We start from the raw sequence: 18,903 nt of genomic DNA on the forward strand, positions 1-18,903 counted from the left end.
CATACACTGGGTGCATTATTCTACCCCAAACACCCTAGCCCAAAGGTTCCCGGTATTCACTATGTCAAATGCAATGGAACAGCTGGTCACCTCTCCCACAACAGGAGATAATATATTAAACCTGATCATCACAAACATGGGGACAATGTGCTACACACTGGAAGGATACCCCTCACTAGTCACATCTGACCACAGACTAATCACCCTGGATATACATATCCCACCTCCCCCACAACACAACAGACTACAGTGGGAGACCTCTCACATACCGACTTTACACATCTTATAACTGAGTTGGTATCCTGAATGTCCACTGGGCCAGTGTAATCCACTTCCCACAATGCAGACACCCTCACATATGCTTCTACAGACATCTCCAAGAATGCATGGATCATGCAATCACAAATAGAACCATGACCCTCTCCACCAAGGGCAGGCGTCCTGTCTGGTGGACCCCAGCATTGAACAACTTGTATAACAACAGATGGTAGCTACTGCACGGCAGAACATACTTCCATAGAGCTACGGCATCTCTCATCAGCAGTAGTAGACAGATGGGTTTTGTCGTACAAACATGCAAGGCCAACAATGAGAGGGACATCGCTATGGTCACTACAGATAACCACAAGGCCTTCCTCTGGGTGGGAACCCTCAGTTGTGTTCACAATTAGTTCACAGTGACATACGCTACACTGAGCACACAGATAATGCCAACAGTCTGGCAGACAGGTTCAGTGCAGGTTTCTACACTCCCTCACTCACACATGTGGAATTACTTATCCCAGCTGACTGTAACCTCCCTGTCATCTCGGATGTCCAGCTGGGAACCACCCTCAGCAGAGCTGTAAACACAGCAGCAATGGGACCCAACGGTATTGCGGGTTGCATGCTACGTGAACTGCAAGAGGAGCTACACATGCACATTACATGCTATTCAGCCGTAGCCTTACTACAGCATATGTACCTGGACACTGGCATACAGCAACAGTAGTCCCACTCCACACAAGAGGCACCTCTACAGACCCTGGTAATTACCGCCCCATATGCTTAACCAGCCTGGTCTGCAACACTATGGAAAGGATCATTATGGTACCCATACACAGAGACATTGGGGACCTAGACACTTGTTATCACCCGGTTTGGCTTTGTAGAGGGCAGATCCTGCCTTATGAACCTGGTTGACCTTTTCAAATCAGTCACTATAGCCATTGCTGAGGGCATAGCGGTCCATACAGCCTACCTGGACTTGCCTACAGCATTCGACACAATACCGCACTCTGCCATCATAGACATGATCAACAGCTAACATGTAAATCCATATGTCACATGATGGGTTGCAAACCAGCTAACGGATAGAAACCCTATAGTCAACCTCACTGGTGCCATGTCAGACTCAGAGCCGGTCACATGTGGTGTCCCACAGGGCTCTGTCCTGGGACTACTCATGTTCGGCATATCATTCTCAGATGTGGAGGCAGACTTGGGAGGGTAGTGGCTGACAATGTTCAAAGATGACTGCATACTAGGCGCCATAGGCAATACACCTGCTGACACATACATCCTACTGACAGGCCTCACAGACACCAACAACTGGTGGCGGAGTCATGGCCTGACACTGCATGCCACGTAATGTATACTCATACCCTTTTGGACGGACAAAGTACCTACATATTATCACATAGACAATAACCCACTGAGTACAGACAAAGTAATCGGAGACCTGGTGACACTGTGCAATGCTGACCTCTCATTTGACACCAACGTTGCCGAAGTGGTTGGATGGACTTCCTTCCTTGCCCACCTTATCATGAAGGGATTCACATCCACATCAAAAGGGGTCAGTATACCCTTATACTCCTCCCTTATTAGGCCCATGACTGTGTACTATGCCCCATTTGGTATATACCTCACCTGGCACTTGCAATAGCTAGGGGGACCCCATGAGTACATCACCAGGTGGATCAGGGGTCTGCAACACCTGTCATATGCTGCCAGACTAATGTAACTCATGCTCTATTCCATAGCATACTGCCTACATAGGGGTGATCTGTGCCTGATGTAGTAGGCCATGTCCAATCTGGTAGTGATGGACATGTTCCACCTCATACAATCCAAATCCATCAGAAGCACGACAGCTATGCATTTAAACCTCAGCACACATATGAATAGGACATACTGTAGGGACAGATCCATCACTAAGAGGCTTCCCATACTGTGGAACAGGATCCCAGTTCATGTTAGGCAGAGACCCTCACTGACACTCTTCATGTGCATTCTTGACAAGTGGATGGGAGATCATAGGTTTACAGCAGGGGTCAACTCTGTGTCACTACTAGACAGAGGCACAGTACACTAATGCTATTATGTAGGGGGGTCTTCACTCTGTCACTACTATACAGAGGCGCAGGTTTCTAAATCTATTCTATACACTGTCTGCAGATAGCCTAGTACTATACTATGCCACTGTGAAACTATATCTGTCTATGTATTTCTACATCCCTGTCTATCTATGTATACACATATGCATATTATATATATATATATACATACATATCTCGATATACATACGTATAAACATGTTATATATATATATATATATATTTACTCCTTTTTAGGTCCACATATGTATACACACAGTAACGTACTGCTGAACACCCATTACTGTACCACCTACTTGTACATTACACTACAACCTACATTGCTATATGCACATAGCTACCATCACATACATATGTATGTGGAGCCTCCAGTGACAGTTTCAGTATGTCCCCGTCCCTATGCACATCCTCATATACATAGATACAGACCAATAACACATCTGGAGGGTTCACAGTATGTAGAGTATTATAGTAGTACTTTACATTACCTGTGTTTGTTGCAGCTGTTTGTGTAGGCTTGCAGTTGCTTGGCCTGCTGCCTGCCTCTTTGCCTTGATGTTTCTGGTTTGTTATTTCTTTCTCTTTCTTTCTTTCTTTCTTTCTTTTTTTTTTTTTTTTTTGGTTTCTCCCTCTCTCTCTCCCTCTCTCTCTCTACCTCCAGCGGGTGCAATGACAATATTGCATGTGTGGACTGGGAGTACAGGATGCTTTTGTAGGTATCTGCACATGTCCATGTGATGGCCTCTGCACCAATTGTTAGCCAGCATTCACTAATTGCATGCAGCCTGTTGTGTAGTGATTGCAGTTCTCACTGTGATTACAGGCCTGTGCTATAAAAAGGTCTGTTAGGTAGGCGTAGCCCTTTCAGATTATCAGGGTGGGGACCATGCTGGTTTGCTGTGGACACTGTTCTGTGAGTGTAAGGGTTGGTATGTCTCTCATATTTCAGGCTGTGTTGTAGACACTGCAATGCATGTTGTTCTGTAAGCTACTGTTAGTACATTCAGCAGGGTGTCAGTGGGACACAGTTGACATTTGTTTTCACATCAGGGATATCCCTGTAACTCAGTCACAGTTGCTATGTCTGCACTCTTAACTATTCAACTATGGCTGTGTTTATCCTGCTCTGAGTATGTGTGTGGCTTGCCAGATGCTACTGTGACATTATTACCTAGTAGCTACCAACTAGCATGACTGTTTCTCAGCACACAGTACTATTTTACAAATCCACTAGATTTGACAGTAAATATACATGACATGCTTTGTGTGCTAGACTTGTATATTCCCTATAAATTAATTCCTACTATTTTATGATATATTTCTTTCAGCACAATGTTCTTGTATAGCACTCATGGCTTAGTGGTAAGTCATGCAGACTAGTGTTACCAAGGTCCTGGGTTCGAGACTGAGGGAGGTATTTTATTTTGCTGCTGAGGAAACTACAGGCCTTGTCATTCAGAGTGACTAAGGCACTTTTAAGCAGTTGTAAGCGGGTTAGCGCTGGTTTGCGTGGAGGTCACGCGCACTGCCGCTAGCTTCACACACTTAGCTAAGCGCACAGAAGCGCACACCTGCTTACTACTGCTTAAAAGTGCTTACTCTCGCGCACACCCATGCTATTTTCTTTGAAAGAAAAGAAAATGGGGAGATAGGAAAGTGGTGATAAAGGGGTCACAAAGAGGGTAGGACAGTAGGGAAACAAGCTCGGGTTTTGCAGGAGGGATGTAGGTAAGGTCCATAGCTGCCCATTTCTTCATCAGCAACAGCTGTGCATATGTTTGTAATTTGGTGTGACATTTGAAACCTTCCACCCCTGAGAGAGGTGTAAGGACAACAATAATACTTGTACAGCCAATTGTAATTGACAGTTTACATGTCCAGCAGACATGTGTGCAAAATGGGCAGCTATGCATGGGGCATATTTTTTTTGTGGGTACAGAGTGCCCTTTTTTTTTTTTTTTTTTTCAGGTGAGAGTGGTATGTCATGTACAGGAAGCTGGGGAGGTAGGTTGGGTAGGTTAACAGACAAGACAAACAAGATGCATACAGGGGTATGCATGTATGACACATGTGGGGGGTTACACAATTGACGGGGACGGATGTTTGGATATCTCGAGCCCATGAGCCCACAGATGGCAACAGTGGAACTGAGATCCCCACCCATGGGCAGTTGCTACTGTGCCTTCACTGCCCAGGACGGGGCTGTGCTGGGGGCTGTGTAGGCTGGGCAGCAGGCACACCCATGAGTTGTGCCATCCGTGCCTCAAGCTGGCATAGGGGCCCAAGCACAGTGTGCTGGATCTCCCTACGCACCACAGTCTGGACACTACGGAGGGTGAGTGGATGTTCTCCACCGGCCACGCTTGCAGAGGGGGGACGAGCCCCATCCCCTGCAGCGCTTCCACCCGCAGGTGGCACAGGGCCACCGGAGGAGGGTCCAGCCTGGGCACTACTGCCAGGTGCACTCGCCAGCTGAGGTGGGAGAGGTGGGTCCGCTGGAACCCGCCTTCCCTGTCGTCCTATGTTTTGCATTATGTTATGAGTTTGGGTTAGTAACGTACAATACCATTCACAATTAGTTGTAACAGCATGCATTAGTATTCCCATTAACCAAACACCCATATATTCAAGCCATTGAACAGCAAGCATAACACATGCATAATTTGAACAGCAATGCACAATCCAACAACATGCAGGGTTGATTGATGGCAACAGGCCATCAGGTTTGGATGTATGAACAGGGCAGATGCATCAATGTACATGCAAATATGTATGAACCAACTGGACAAATGTCCAGGGGTGTTAATTGTGATTGCACATACCAATTTCATGTGGAATGGATTATATGTGGTTATAGGGTAGGGTGAAGAAAATTTAATTAACAACTTCAAATACCACTACATATGCTGTACATTTCTACTAGCTGCAGATATATACACACTACAGTTCTGCCTACAGTTTCCTATGTGATAACTACTTCAGGTTGGTGATAGGAATGTTACTGCTACATCAATATACATTTCATTTTTATTCACACACATTCATATCTGGCTCTGTTCAGCTACATCATCCTGCTACATTTGCTTTATATGGCTATAGACAACTGTGGCTGTTTGGTATTTCAGACAACCATACTATCTGCATATTGCAGACTGAGAGCAACATATCCAGATTTTGGGACACACATTCCAGCTGCAGTACTGTTTTCAACACATGTTACTGTTTGGTTCTGCCTGTCACATTCATTTCATTCTGTACTGACTGCAGTATACTTTATTCAGGAGTTATTACTACTTTATTGGTGGATTCATACCTCTTTCTCACACTCTCTCACTTGTTTTATTTTTACAATTCAGGATGGTACTTCATTCTAGGCTTTACTGACTTGTTTTACCTGTAGTTATAACAATCCTTTCCAACAGTCTCACTTATGTCATGTTTCTGTATTTCAACAGGGATATATTTCACACATGTGTTTTACTCAGCTTCTGCAGCTGTACTTTTCAGCCTGCTGCAGGTTATGTACTATTATATTACAGGTGGGACATCTTTATTTCAGACATGTTTCATTTTTATGTTTGGATTACAGGCTGCATCACACTTTTGTAATCAAGCAATACTTGCAAACCCTCTTACACTGTTACTTGCACATTTTATTAATTAGTGACTACACTGCACTCTTTTGCTAACTGTCATACTTATATATTTATTTACAGTTACAGGGAGAGAATTACTGACCTGCCTGGTGGTGCAACCCACCAGCCTATCGCCATAGGCTCAACGGTTCGCAGAACGGACACCTGCAGCTGTAATATAAATAAAGTAATATTGGAATACACATCTCCATAATATTAGCTAGGTTAATGTCTTACATAAATAATTACATGTAACTTACTCAGTAGTGGGGCTTTGGGCATTTGCTGGGCCTCCTGGATCCAACAGTTCAGTTGGTCCTGCTTCCATCTCTTCAGGTACGCATGGCAGTGACGGACCTGCTCACCAGTCCTTGGTATTCCTGTGGCACTGGTGAGATCATGAGCCAACCGGTCCCACGCCTCAGTCCTATATGCTCCCCACAGGACCTGGCCCTGCATGAGTTGGGCCTCATGATTATGAACGAGGAGCCAAACCATATATTTGGACTCCTCAATGCCCCACCTCTGTGCTCGGAAGCAACTACCCTCACCTACACCTGACATCCTGGCTGCAAGTCGGTTCTACAATCGGTTATGCTGTGTATTCCCGCCTATGGGGCTTATATATGCCGTTTTTCCCGCACCTATCTGTGATTGGCCATTTTGGAATTGTATCAGCTTCACAAAACCTGCTTTGTCATGCTCCTCTTTCTATTCATTCCTATATATATATGCTATTACTGCATTTCTAAGTGCAACTGTCATGGCTTAGTGGTTCAGTGCATTGACTATGGTGCGTGGTATCCTGGGTTCGAACCTGGCCATTGCTTTTTATATTTTATGACTGTCTACACAGGCTAGGAGATGTGAATGTGTAAAGGCAGTTTTGATACAGCTTGCTCAACGTTGCCCGTCGGTTAGCTTGTTGGCGCGGTGTGCAGCTCCGCGCAAATGGGTTACGCCGATTTACGCGTCGTTTAGCTGTCAGCACACATATTACGCTCAGCTCAGCTACGGGCACACAGTTTCAGCGTGTTAAAATGCTGCTCAACCCCGGGCACTCATTTTACACCTGTTAAAACACTGCTCACCTACGGGCACTCATTTTACACCTGTTAAAACACTGCTCACCTACAAGCAGATATCCTCAACTTGTTAGACTGTAGCTCAGCTATGGGCACATCTCACATTTTTTTTTTTATTTTTTTATCTCACATTTCTTCAAAATACATGGCCCATTTCATTACATTTTACATAAAATATAATTTTATATATGTACATATATGTCAGGGACTTGTTTCATGCTTATTTCGCTAAAAATAAAAATTGATGTTGTGGGGGCCCGAACAATGACTGCCTCCTCTTCAGCCGACGTCTCTACTGCTACGCTATTGCTTCTTGGCTTACTTTGCATATTTAGTTCTTATATGCTTTTCCACTGACTGCTAACTGTGGCTAAGCGCCGGGCATGCCTGCGCAAACGAGCGCACTCACGGGAAAACATCTTTACAACTTATAAAAAAATATATAAGATGTTCATTTATACATTTTATGTTCATAGTCTGTGGGGGCATGTGTTGTGTTGTGTTTATTCACATTTACACGGACTCTGTCGTGGGGGTTTACTTTCAGGACTTTTACTCTTCTGAGGGCATGTCCATTTGCAGGGCTCGCCCTACGGACACGCCCCCTACTGTCTTCCATGGATCGTGTTAGCCTTAGGTGTGATTCAGTATGCCCTCATGCATATGCATGACATGCTGACATCACACCGTTTAACTGCAGCCTCTGTGTAAGCCTTGTAACTCTTACACGGAGGCTTCGTGAATCCTGCCCCAGGTCTCACAATACTCTAGTTTGTGTCTTTCGGCTTTTCCCGGTTAGGGGTCACCACAGCGGAACTCCGGTCCGCTAATGATTGGCAGTAGATTTTTATGTGCTGGCTTGCCGGGCCTAATACACAGCCTTCAATGAAGGAACGCCCATTCACGCATGTCGCCACACAGAAGACGCTCTAACTGAGAATCGAATGGTCAACGTCTAACTGTGAGGCGACAACGCTACCGCAGCACCACCACCGCAAATATTCTCACACTACTCTAGTGCTGAACTGATTTGTCTTTTTTCTAAAATCAGAGCTTAATCAGTGCTCTCCATGCACTACAAAATGTTTATACAACCTATAGTTCTATAACTCCTTAACCAACTGGCTGATGTGATTAGAAAAACTCAAAGCTAGATCTAACCATATACCAAGATCCTTAAATGAATCTATAATTTCAATCACTGTGTGCTTTATTAAGTATTTACCTTTCAATTTATGTCTCCCAAATCTTGTATGCTTAGTTTGTGAGGTATTGGTACCTTGGGTGTTAGACACAGAACATGTTTTTTATCTTGCATGATAGCAACTGACTGCAAAATATGCTGTCAGATCTTTGAAGTGACAAGTTTGACTTGAGATTCTAAGAATTATTTGTGGCATCAGAAGTCCATGCTATCCAAGGAATCAGAGATTACATACATAACACTACTACAGCTCCCCATAGGTGATGAAATATTATCACACTGAGAAAGTACAGTTGTGTAAGTTGAGCTTACCAAAACAGTAGATGTCTGAAAGATAACTTTTGCAGTAGCCCTCTCTATATGAGATATAACAGCCAGCCAGCTTCCAAAGCTTAAGGGTACCTTCCATGCACCCAAACTGTCAAGCAGCTCGGGGTAAGCTGCTAAAAGGCAAGTTTGGATGTGAAGTCCTTCAGAGCTTTTCTATCAGCAGAGAAAGGGAGGCTGAGCACTAAAAGGGCAGTGCTAGGAAAAACAAAACAAAACAAAACAAAACAAAAAAATGTCCATGACATGGCAGAAACAACATACCAAAAAAACAAGTGGGGTGAAAGGAGCAGCTACCGCAATAGTTATCATTTGAACATCTACTGTTATGGTAAGTTCAGCTTAGACAACCATATTATGGTCATCATATTGATCACTGCTGCAGTAGCCTAAGCTATATGGGTAAATTATCACAGCTAACTACATTTAGGAGGAAGAAGTAGCCCTTGGAAAATGGTCCTAGCAAAGCTTGAACTGGACCTAGAGAAGGAATCGAGCTTATGGTACTTTGTAAAAGAATCCAACCCTTTCCAAAAAGATATAGATGAAGCCAAGGCCCTTGTAGGGTGGGCCTTGATCCTGCCTAGAATAGTTTTGCTATTGTGAGAATAACAAAAGGTAATAGCCTTAGACAACCATTGCTTTGGCACAGGTTGCCTTTTTTTTTACCTTCACAAGATGAGAACAATTAACCCAAAGATCTGAAAGGTTTAGGTCTGTCAAGATAGTACCTTAGTTGTCTGCAGACATCCAAGCTATGGAGCATCCTTTCTCCCTCCTTTTTAGGATCAAGAAGGAAAATGAAGAGATGGATAGTTTGGCTTAAAGTAAACTTGGATGTTACTTTAGGGAAAAAAGAGGGATTAGTTCTCAAAGAAACCGTGTTGCTATGGAAAATGAGACATGGTTGACTCAGCATAAGAGCTTGTAACTCAGATACCCTTCTTGCAGAGGTCAGAGCAATCAGAAAAAAAAATATTTTCCATGTTAAGAACCTCAAGTCAGCCACATTAGCTAGTTTAAATGCAGCAAATGTTAGCGTCTTTAACACAAAATTAAAATCCCAAGGAGTTAGCACCAGTTTTCTTGGAGGCCTGTCATGCAAAACCCCTTTTAAGAACATTTTAACACAAGACTGTATTAAAAGAGAAGGCTCCATGAGCAGGCATGCTGAAATGGCCACTAAATGAACCTTGATAAGAGGAATAAGAAAGGCCATACAATATTAAAACACACAGATATTGTAAAACCAGAACAACTAGCTCTGAATGGGTGTTGGTTATGTTGCTGGCACCAACTAGAAAACCTTTTCCATTTGCTAATATATGATTTTTTAGTATCAGACTTTCATGCCACCATTAGTACCTGCTGAACATCCTCAGTAAACAGGTGCCTAAAAGGAATTAAGGTTATCATCTAGGCAGTCAATTGAAGAAGCTTGTGGTAATTGCCCATGACCATTCCCAAAATAAGGGAGAAAAACAGTTGCCTGGGCCAGAAGGGAGTCACAGCAATGATCTTGGGGGATTCTGTCTGAATCTTCAGATGTACCCTGAATATTAGTGGAAAGGGTGGAAAAGCACATAAGAACATCCTATCCAAGGAAAAGAAAATGAATCTGTCTTTCAAGCCTTCTTGCATGAAGTCCTGGAACAAAATTTTGCCAGCTGATTGTTCAGACTTGAGGAACTCCCAACAGATGAATCAAATCTTGGAAGACCCCCTGATCTAGTTTGAATTTATGAGGGTCTGTCCAGGACCTGGTCAGCTTGTTTGCCACACAATTTTGCTCTGATGGAATGTAGTATGCCTGTAGATTAAGACTGTGTTGTGAAGCTATATCCCAAGCTGACATGGCTATTCTGCAGATGGAGTAGGACCTGGATTCCCCCCTGCTTGTTGATGTACCACTTGACTGTGGTATTGTCTGTAACCACTTGAAGAGGTCATGGAGACCAAAGATAGTTCAGAGGGTTGAGTGTCTTGATCAGGTCAGGCATGTCTTTGATGTTTAGTTGCTTGTGTCTGCCCTAGGTGTCCCATACCTCCTGCACTTTTATACCCTCCTGACACTGCTGCCCAAGCAAAGACAGAAGCATCTGCAGTGACTGATTTCTTTGGAGCAGGGAGGGAGAAGGAAAGACCTAGACTTAATGATATCTGTTGTCTCTCCCAAAGGAGTTGTCTTCTGACAAACCTCAGCACTAGTATTTTAATTATTTATGTATTTATTTATTTATTTGTTTGTTTGTTTGTTTATTTATTTCACATTTGTTAACTGGGTTAGTCCAAATGAGTTTGCAAACAAACCCATTTTCAGTGGAGACCTGAGGGGGAAAAGCCCCAGCAAACATAAGTAAAGATAAACCGCTGGATTCAGCAAGCCCTGCACTGTGTGCAGGAATAGTGCAGGAGCTCCAGCAGGCAATATGTCCAGCGTGCGATCCAGGAATAAGCTGCAGGGACGTGCACGAGTGCTCCTGCACTATTCCTGCACAGATGGAGCTACAAGTATGCAAATTACCCCATTTGCAGGTAAAAACCATGCAAATGAGGTAAACTTGTGAACCAGGAAGCTGGCAGCCAGCCATGCAGGACTAGTGTAATCTGTAGAAATGTACTCGGTTAGTAACCGAGTACATTTTTGCAAACTACAAAACGGAGCCATGACAGCTCCAAATAAAGGATGTATATAACGTGTAAAGCAAGCCAATGGCCAAATATATGGCCATTGGTATGGAAAACAGTTAAAATAAAATAACTTTTATTTTTTTATTTATTTTTTTTAGGTGATTTCAGCTGTTTAAGCGTAGGGCAGCGGCTTGCAAATGGGATCGGGTGAAAAATAAAAAAAATAACCTGAAATAAGCATTCTAACCAAAATCACTATTTTGCCATTATACTCAATGGCAGGCAGAAGACAATATGGCCAGTGAATAGTGGTTGCTAAGGGTGGCAGCTCGGTGTGGGACCTGTAACTATGCATCAGCAGGCAATCCTATGCAAATAAGGGGAATTATACTGAATCCCAGATTTCCCCTCAATGCTAGTCTGCACCCAACAGTGTAAGTGCAGGAACAGCTTGTTGCAAGCCTAGGAGTTAGTTGACATCATAGGGGGGTGTGTCAGGCATACTATAAGCAGATTGCAGCCCTGTGGCTCAGGTTTGCCCTTAGCTTAGCAGAGCTAAGCAAGGGGATGTTTCTGAGGCTGCCTAGCACCTTTTACATTGCCTAAGTGGGTGCGCGCCCCGCGCACTGAGTTTTAAAGGGAAAAAAAGTAAACCAGGAAATAGCAACTCTGTACACATTTGAGTACTGTGTTTGCATGGCATGCCCCCGGACTTAAACAGGAAGGCAATGGGAAGGGAAAACAGTAGTAGGAAGGTAATCAAGGAGAACTAGCATAGCTGGCAGGTGAAATGTATCACAATCAGCCAATTAAACAGGCAGCATACAAGCCCAGCCAAAAATACTAATATAAACTATGCAAACACCTTTCCCTCTAGATTTTCCCACATACTCTACACCACTGCTGTATACAAGCAGGGAAATTTTAACAAACAAAAACAACAAAATGATAGGGGCTGCAGTAGCTATCATACATCAACATGTGGAAGACGCTGAGGGTGGTGAGGATGAGAATGCTGCCAACCAACCCACAGTGAGGAGACGGAGAAGAGTGTACAGACCCAGGGTAACCTACCAGGGGCTACATGAGCTGGAGACAGTGGAGCACTATAGCGTGGACAGGGACATCCTATAGCAAATTGTTGAGCTGTGACGGCCACGCCTGACACACAAAACTAACAGAGGGGAGCCCATCCTAGTGGATATCCAGGTATGTGTAGGCCTAAGAATACTAGCCACAGCTACCTTTCAAAGGCCAACTGGACAAATCATGGGAATCTCACAGGCATCAGCATCCAGGGGTATTCCACCAGTTCCTGCATGCCATGTCAGCACATGCCGGTGAGCACGTCTATTTCCCCAACACCCGTGAGGCGTTGGCCAGCAATATGCATCTCTTCTACCAAATAGCAGAATACCTTGAGGTAGTGGGTGCAATAGACTGCATGCACATCTGCATCAAAGCACAACCCAGTGAGTGGGGTAAGGTCTACATCAACCGCAAAGGCTTCCCCTCCATCAACTGCCTGGGCTTATGCGATGCCCAGAGCATTATAATGAATGTGTGTGCTGGCTGCCTTGGAAGCTATCACAGTTCCCACATCTGGCATCTGGTGCAGCTGTACCAGAGATATGCCATTGGGGACATCCCTTACTGTCACCTAGTGGGAGATGCTGGTTACGCACTGGAGTCATGGCTGATGACATCCATCAGAAATGCACAAAGACCTGAGCAAGAACTCCATAATGAGGGACACGCACAGACCAGAATTATAATAGAGTGTGTGTTTGGGATGCTCAAGTCATGGTTCCAGTGCCTAGACACATCCGGTGGAGCCTTGCAGTACTCACCAGCTACATGTACTCAAATTGTCATCGGATGTACAATGCTACACAATATGATCATGCAGAAACAGCTGCGGCAGGAACAGCACAGGGCAGGGCCACACAGCCCCCCACCACTGTCAAGGCCTGCACAGGCACAGAGTGACTCAGGGGAGGAGCAACCTGAGCTTGCCCAGTAAGCAGAAGGAGGCATGCCCATTATGCCCTGGCCTTGGCAAAGAGGCAACCCATAGCACATGCACTGACACAGGACGGGCACAGGGAATGACACCTCTCTCTGACTCACACATACAGTAAAAGGGATGCCAAACATGACATTACCTGTGTTCAACCATGTATAGGGAGTGTACTATATGCATCTGACATAGGCAGCCCTTCAGCACCATCCTCAATACTGGCACAGCCACAAGGTAAGTCACTCTTCTTACCAACTGCCAAACGGAGTAGTATGTGTTGCTACTTGTATTTATGGTATGGATGTGAGCATGCAAGTGAATTGGGAGGCTGAATGGGATGCCAGCAGATAGTAGACACCTATAGTGACAGCATGAGATCTGTAACAAATACTGGTGTTACCATAGTAGCCAGTACTACACATGGTGACAAAACCCACTGCAGGAAATGTGCTGGGCCACATGTGTGTCCATATGACACACACATGCCAGTCAGGGAGGTTCACATACCCAACAACAGTCTCAGCCAGCAGGACAGGTGTAGACAAACACAAACAAAGGCTGTGCTAAGGCCTCTGAATGATGGCTATGGGTAACCCCCCCCAGGCCTACACAGACAGACGACATCAGGTCAGGCAGTGGGATGTTAGCTCTGAAGGGTAAGAAGTCAGAAATGGATATGTAGGTCAGTCAAACCTAAGACCTGTAGTACACTGATATGCCTCTAGTCAGCATGATAGGTTACAATACAGAATGAAATGGAGTACATGACATACCAGTATAGTCATAGCAAATGTGTACAAGTGTCAGGTGTGCTCCCCAATCTATGTAGAAATGTAAAAACAGTCAGGTCTGCCCCCCATTCCTATGTAGAACTGTAGAAACAGTCAGGTGTGCCCACCATCCTATGTATAAATGTAAAAACCGTCAGGTGTGCCCCTCCCCCAATCTGATGTAGACACATAACAGTCAGATGTGCCCCCCAATCCTATGTAGAAATGTAGAAACAGTCAGGTGTGCCCTCCCAATCCTATGTAGAAATGTAGAAATAGTCAGGTGTGCCCCCCCAATCCTATGAAGAAATGTTGTAACAGCCAGGTGTGCCCCTCTCCAATCTGATGTAGAAATGTAGTAACATGTATATGTAGGTATAATACCAGTGGAGCACAGATGACCTGAGGTGGTCAAGGTAGCAGGATAGATTGTAGCATTTGTACAATATACAGGTATGCATGTATTAGGTTGGTGTATGCTTCATATTGTGTGAGAGTGGTCAGTATGTATGCATGGTGAGGTTTGACCTGGTGGCCGTTGCCCAGTTCTGCCAATGACAGGGCCAAGTCTTCACAACTGCAAAGCCAAACACAATGATCCCCAGTATAACACATTCTAGCAGTAAGCCATTGTAAATGTATTAAGGTAATATGTGTCACCATCTGAAAGATGGGCATGGCATGACTGCTGGGCCAGATATACAAGCAGTACACAGGGGGAAAGTACCCCAGACAGACAGTGTATAATGTGTAACCATGAAATGGACACACAATTAGATTTGTATATACAGGTGTGAATCACATTATCTGGGCTTGTAGTAGGGAATACCAATGTCGTCTGGCCAAGCACTCACAGATCACAAAGGCCATAGGAATGATGTATTGGGAAACAGCTGATGTCCCTGCACAAGCCAGCATAAAAGGAATGTCCCATGCATATCTGTGAGTCAGATGCAAGTAGTGTCCATAGCATACATGCACCCAGCTCACCCAACCACCACCCAAAGGTACCTCTCTGGTCTTATCCCTGCTTTTGGGAATGGGTACAATATGGCCCCCACCTGTGTATGACAATAGTGAAAGAATGCAGCATGCAGTGCAGGTGTCCCATGCAGGTGTGTCCCTAGTTGTAAGCAGCACCCTGCCAGCATCTGCACCACCTGATTAAGACAGATAGAAAGTATTGGCATGAACACCTAGCACACCTACCCTGTCACCCCAGGGGTATATACTGTATTGCAGTCTGATATTGTAGGACTGACAGAATGCAACAGCCTGCTACAGCTGGCCTGCATCACTACCAAATGGCCTACAGTCCTCTGCCAAAGGGCTGTGTCTCACCCATACTGCCAATGAATGTTATGTCATGGACTCCCAAATAACAACATAACACAGTCAGCAGAACCCATAAGCAAGTCCATGTGGACAAACCACAGTAACATGTCCACCATGTCCCACTGCATGAACTGTGGACCAACACCAATTCACTGTTGTGATGAGATGATAACTATAGGGAAAGTATCAGAGAATTTTAGCAGAATGTATGGAAGAGGATAGAATAATAGAGGGTGGGGGGTGGGAGCATGGGCAGCATGGAATGAGCAAAGTCCGAAACACAGCCATGTGCACATACTATCCCTGGCTGCAAACACAAAATTGGGTGGCTACAAACCTGCCCGTACACCACAATAGGGGTAATGTCCTAACTTATGACCCCTGCCTCTGGGTAACCTGTGTAAATCTGTACAGCTGTGAGGTATTGCCATGGCAAGATAAGGCCATACTGTCATGTCAATGGATGTACAAGTATGGGATCCTCTGCCACCACTATACCAAAGTGCTGAAACTGTTACACAGACCCATAAGCAAGTGTCTGCAGCTCCCCTCCTGAATGCCATTACTTTGCAGGAATATGTAGGTGTTTGACCACAATACTGGACACAGCTGTATTCACCCTATGTTCCCCAGCAAAATGTCTGCCTGAAAGTACTTGAGGACATAAAACATCACAGTGTATAACACTACACGTGTTTGCATATCTCTTCTAACACCAGTACCATGTAGTAGAAGCAGCACAGACACAATTACCTTCAGTACCCACTATCCCTTGCCCAGTTTGACCCCATATTTCCAACTGATCTACAAATATCCTGCAGAAACAGTTTGCTAGCTGCAGGTGTAGAACACAAAAGTCTGCACTGGAATACAATCTACCTGGAATGGATCCACACATGCAACACAGAAGGGCATACTGGGCATGCTCCCACACTTAGAGAAATGAAGGCAATGTCCGACAGCAACATACTGAAAGGTCATACAGGGCATGCTCACACACTTAAACAAATGAATCCCATGTCTAGCAACAGCAGTGCACCATACATATCTGACAGTTGCAGATGTTAATGCATACACTCCTCAGTATGCACCAGTCATGCTTTACAGACACATTGGATAGGAATACACACATATATCCAATGACAACACACTATAATATGCCAAATGTACACATACACAGATGTGTGGAAGAGAGTGACAGTGTCAAAGAGCCTTCCATCATGAGGCCTGTCCCACCCAGCACACAGCCAAATGGATGTAGTGTGATATACTAGTAAGGTAGGAGTTCTAATCCTAGAGGTGGCAGCTGTATGTTTATGTGTGTGTGTGTTTGTCTGTATAGGGAGCAATGCATTCTAGGCTAGTCACACTCATTACAATTCAAATGTCCTACTAAGGCAAGCCTGCTGATGTCATTCACTTTGAAATACACCTTTGGGGAAGAAGGTGCCCAGTAATCTCTGTGGCGTGTTCTCTAACTGTGTAATGCTGTATTGTGATAAACTAATTAGGTAGGAGTTCTATTCCCACACATGGCAAGTGTGGATTGTTTGTGTTCATTTGTCTGTATAGGGAGCAATGCTTTTGAGGCCATTCACAGTCACTACAACCTCCATTGCCATTCTTTGACAAGCCTGCTGATGTCATTCCCAGTGAAATACACCTTTGGGGAAAGGGTAGTCCAGTAATCTCCATGACACATCCTATAACTGTGTAATGCTGTAGTTGACAAACTAGTTAGGTAGGAGTTCTAATCCCAGGCATAGCAACTGTGTGTGTGTGTGTGTGTGTGTGTGTGTGTGTGTGTGTGTGTGTGTGTGTGTGTGTGTGTGTGTGTGTGTGTGTGTGTCATTCATGTCCTGTGTGGAGGTGGCGGGGAGTGTGTAACAGCCAGACTCATTCTGGAGCTGATTTTGCAAATGTCTTATATGGTGGCCCTATTATATGTCACAATGTCCACTTTAAAAGGATAACAGATGTCAAATAGCTGAGATGCTTAGGTGCCAATCCATACCCCTACATGTCACATCAAGGCCTGGAAAACAAAGTAAGCAACCCTTGTATTACCCAGTGAACACTCTCAACCCATGTCTCATACACAAACAAACTTGCCTAAGCAACAACCACTGTGTTGGTAGTACCCTGCATATTACCCACAGATAATAACCATGGTGTGATTGCAGTGGACTACAAAGGGCATGGCACCATGTCCCATCACTACAATAGGAAAATAATTGCAGACAGTGCGCCTTTACTATGTTTCCCACTGGACACCTGCAACAACTGTTTTGCCATCAAATGTAACCCACAAAGGACATACCATGTCTTAAACACATGCCATGTATGGACAGATGCCACTAACACCAGGGAATACCTGTATCATGCTATCAATGTAAGTGTAGGGTCAACCTGGTATCCATTACCAGTTCCCGCCACATGAGGCAAGGACTGACACATCTCATGATAACAATCTGTGTACACACAACACAGGCCAGACACCCCAGGTACAGTTCCACATGTCACTGAACATGCATGTGGGACATCTGCACATCCCAGACACTGTCCATGTCATGGACTATAGAACACATACATCACAAGCATTGCATAGCACTGGCCATACACAATAGTAACCCAGGTGACTTTATGGTGAATACAATACCCACCTGTGTGGGCCAATTTAGACACTACACCCCTGAGCCATACTGCAGACCATTGTCATGTGGCTTGATGCTAAGGTATACACTTCACCTAGCCTTGTACAGCCTTCTGACACAGTCAACCACTACACACCTGTGAAGCAATGCACCCATGCAGTCAGTACTGGCACCCTGTGTCTGTGTGTGTGGAGTATGATGCTTTTGACCACATTCACAATCAGTACAACTCCCATTGGCCTACTGAAGCATGCTGTCTGATGTCAGACACCTTCACATACCCTTTGCCCATATAACATCCAAATACCCCTGTGGTGCATGTGATACTTGCGTATTACTGTATTGTGGCAAGCTAGCTAGTTAGGAAGTCTATTCCTGATCATGCCAAGTGTGTCAATGTGTGTGAGTGCCTGAGAGAGTGTGGTGCTGTTTATGTTGACACCTGTTCATGTGGACAGGCACATGTACTACACCAACCTTTTCGCTACTATATCACTGTTGCAGATGTCACTCACCATCAGAGATACGTTTGGACAGCTCCCCAACATGTAAGCTATGTGGTGCATGCAATAACTGCATAGACATGTGATAGCAATACATAATCATTCAGGGGTTTAAAACCCTGTACTCATAGGTGCGTGACACAAACATGTTTAGGTTTTACTCTCCCACTCTCCTCCCTGACTTTCTTTGTCTCTGTCTGTCTCTCTCACTCCCTGTCTGGTTGTGGAGAGGTACATCTGCTTTGCTTCGGCAGCAGCTTGAACTTTGTAAGTGATGGTCATGATCAGCTGATGGCCTCTGCATGAATTGTAGTCCCCCTATAGCTGAGTGCATGTGGAACAGCTGTGGTAACATTCCCAT

The sequence above is a fragment of the Protopterus annectens genome, chromosome 9.part0 (assembly GCF_019279795.1).
Source record: "Protopterus annectens isolate FY-2018-M chromosome 9.part0, PAN1.0, whole genome shotgun sequence".
Classification (NCBI taxonomy): Eukaryota; Metazoa; Chordata; order Ceratodontiformes; family Protopteridae; genus Protopterus; species Protopterus annectens.